This window comes from Dermacentor andersoni, chromosome 3 (assembly GCF_023375885.2).
Source record: "Dermacentor andersoni chromosome 3, qqDerAnde1_hic_scaffold, whole genome shotgun sequence".
NCBI lineage: Eukaryota > Metazoa > Arthropoda > Arachnida > Ixodida > Ixodidae > Dermacentor > Dermacentor andersoni.
The window spans coordinates 55,596,112-55,599,996 of NC_092816.1; positions in this window are offsets into that span (position 1 = coordinate 55,596,112).

Here is a 3,885-nt window from a genome sequence, read left to right on the forward strand (position 1 = left end):
TTTGTTGAAGGACGGTGGGCAGATTGTTCTCGAAAAACTGGCCACCCTGTATACGCAATGCCTCATGACCTCGAGCGTGCCGCAATCTTGGAAGAACGCCAACATAATCTTAATCCACAAGAAAGGGGACGCCAAAGACATGAAAAATTAGAGACGATCAGCTTACTGTCTGTTGCCTACAAGATATTTACTAGGGTAATTGCAAATAGAATGAGGAACTCCTTAGACTTCTGTCAACCAAAGGACCAGGCAGGATTTCGTAAAGGCTACTCAACAAAAGACCATATTCACACTTTCAATCAGGTGATAGGGAAATGTGCGGAATATAACCAACCCTTATATATAGCTTTCATTGATTACGAGAAAGCGTTTGATTCAGTCGAAACCTCAGCAGTCATACAGGCATTACGGAATCAGGGTGTAAGCGAGCCGTATGTAAAACTGCTGAGAAATATCTATAGCAGCTCTACAGCCAGCGTAGTCCTCCATAAAGAAAGCAACAAAATCCCAATAAAGAAGGGCGTCAGGAAGGGAGATACGATCTCTCCAATGCTATTCAGAGCGTGTTTACAGGAGGTATTCAGAGACCTGGATTGGAAAGAATTGGGGATAAGAGTTAATGGAGAATACCATAGTAACTTCCAATTCGCTGATGACATTGCCTTGTTTAGTAAGTCAGGGGACCAATTGCAATGCATGCTCACTGACCTGGAGAGGCAAATCAGAAGGGTGGGTCCAAAAATGAATCTGCAGAAGCCTAAAGTAATGTTTAACAGTCTCGGAAGAGAACAGCAGGTTACGATAGGTAGCGAGGCAGTGGAAATGGCAAGTGCATAGCTGCCACTTAAGCGGCTGCAGACGGATGAACAGAGACTCCTTGTTATAGCGAATTCGTTTTATTGTCAATTATTGATTCATCATTTTGTTCTTTAGTGAAATGGCGGAAACCATTCTGGGGGAGCGGTAACCAGTCTGGCGGCGAAAAGACTTATTATCCTTATTTATTCTTGAGGAAAAAAGCGAAACCTATCTTCAGTATGTCAAGTAAAATGTCTACTGCTACAGATATCAAGGCCCAAACATTTGTATAATGCAGTACACCTTATGTGAGCATAAAAAGTAAAAAGAACAATTTTGGCAAGGAATTATTTTTTGTCTCTCGCAGAAAATTGCAGAGGGCGTACGGACGTTAACGTTCCTGTTGCTATAAACTAGCACGGTAACTCCAAAGGAAGGAATTGCCGGTGGAGTTAATATTTATATTGTTTATATTACATGCGCTATATTGTTCAGTATTATGAGTAATATGAAAGGTGGTGCAGAACCAGCGACACATACCGAGTGACCAAAGTTGGCATCAAAAGGTTAATTGAAGAGCACCAAACACCCAATAGCAAATACCCAGTGATTTTAATTGCCGTGGATATGGTTATGAGAATTTGGGGAATTCGACGCGGCATTGCGCGGGCGCATTGAAGAGCAGAACATACCCAGTGTCACACACCCAGAGATCCTCGTTCGTCGGATAGTGGGTTTTCAATGCTAATCCGTCAGCCCAGCAGCCCGTTACTGACTTTGCAACAAATTCCAGCAAGTTATCTAAACATTTAGCAGCGTGTTAATAGTAACCTAGCGTCGAGTAGCCTGTCAACAGACATCAAAAACAGCAGAGAGTTAGGGCCAACACGCACTTATGAATGTCGAGTTTAGTTGATGCAAATTTACTTGCGCATATCACTCTACTACGTCTGCAGATATGTTCACGGAAAGTAGCCAAATAGTCCTGGAATGCACTCCCACACGTGCATCCAGCCGCTGCAGTAAGGCTCATTGAAGCTCTGGTATTTATTAACCTGACAACGTCAAGGGCCCCATATCGCAGAAAATCGGGTGTCGGCGTCGTCGGAGTTGTCCGTGAGCGAAAATTTCCGTACATAATTGGGTACATGTACATTTCATGCCTTGCTATACTGCATGCGGTATATGCGGGTTATATTGCCACACCATTCTATCACTGAAGTTGCTCCTATCCTGCCTTAGATTCTTGCCAGTGTTGTTCCTCGGAATGTTGAGAATGACAGCCCAGAAACAAATGTCGTGAAACAAAACACCGACAGCGCATGCTTGTTATGTTAAATCTTCTCAGACTTAAACATTAAAAGTGCGAAGCATTAACGTAAACCTGTAAATGATGTAATTTTTTGGAGGGGCTGTACACCACGTCCGGGATCGTCCCACGCAAGAGGCCGCGTTTCTACCAGAAAGCTCGCCTTCGTTGATGGCTTTGGCGGCCAGCGTTTCCCGGTAATACATTGCAGTCACTTAAGCAGCAGTTGCTAGGAAGCTTGAGATGAGTTTGTGAATCCTTAAATGCAATCGCGTTCCACTCTTAAAGACGAAGCTTAAGAGGAAGCTTTACCTCGGTTGCACCTACCTAAATACATGTACAAGGAGAATTCGTTTTTCGTGGCAACCACAACACCAAATTTGACGAAGTTTGTAGCAATTAAAATAAAAACTTAAAACACAGTGGCTGTTGGCTTCGAATTTTTATTTGTCGTCAACTTTTGTTAAAGATTGGGAGAGAGAGAGAGAAAAACTTTATTGATTCTATCAAGGGGTTTAGCGGTGAGCCGTCTTGCGCTTGCTGCCTGGCTCTTCAGCACTGGTGTGCCCCTATTCCAGTGCTCCACTGAGCCTGGCCACTTCGCACGCGTGCTGCACCATTGCCCTTTGGGCGGTGAGCTCGCTGCTGGTGAGCAGGCCCTCCCATTGCTCCGCACTCGGGTTTTTATGTTTATGGAATGTGTTGTTATGCTTACATTCCCATGTTATGTGGTAAAGAGTTGGTATTTCTCCGCACCATGGGCAGGAGTTTCTGTATTGTGTCGGGTACATATTACTTAGTATGTGTAGATTATAGAAAGTTCCGGTTTGTAGCCTTCTCCAGTCGGATGCTTCCTGTTGTGTAAGTAGTGTGTGTGGCGGAGGATATTTGATTCTCTGCCCTCTGTAGTAGTTTAATATTTCCGCACACGTCGGCTCCACCGTTGTAGGGTTCTCGAGAGGCTCTATCTGTCCAGCTCGGTATGTGATCTCGCGAACTAGACTGTCTGCTCTCACGTTCCCTTCTATCCCGGTATCCAGAAAAGTTTGTGTTTCACTTTATTTCCGAGGGTTCCTGCTCCGAGGAGGATTCGCAGGGCCTCTTTACAGACTCTCCCCTGCATGTAACGCCTGCATGCAGCTTTGGAGTCTGTTAATATGGTTAGTGATCAGTTACTTCGGTAGCCTTCGGTCGCTGCAAGCGCTATGGCGACCTCTTCCCCCTCCGCTACCGTGCAATTCCTTATGGTTGCGCAGCTGATTGTCTCTCCCATGTAGTCTACTACAGCCGTAGCTACTCTGTGTGTTCTAGTGTGCTTGTCCCACGGGTATAGCCCTGCATCCGTGTACACCGTGTTTTCCTGTGTTGCCAGGTGGCGTTCCACGTAATCTGCCCTTGCCTGCCTTCTGGCTGCGTGTAGGTTCGCATCCATGTTGCGTGGAATTGGACTTATTCTGAGGGTTTGTCTGACGTTGTCTGGGATGTCTGCCTCTCGATCTATTGCCCCTTTCGTATCGTATCCTAGTCTCTTTAGGAGCATTCTTCCTGTAGCCGACTGCCAAAGTCTCGCTATTTGTGTGTTTAGTTGCGCTTCTGCCAGCTCGCTGAACGTGTTGTGTATTCCTAGCTGCAGTAGCTTGTCGTTTGAAGTATTCCTCGGTAGGTGTAGTGCCGTTTTGTACGCCTTCCTTAGTATGGTTCCTGCTTGTTCTCTTTCTAGCTTGTTCATCAAGTGGTAAGGTAGCGAGTATGTGACTCTGCTGACCACTAAACTTTTA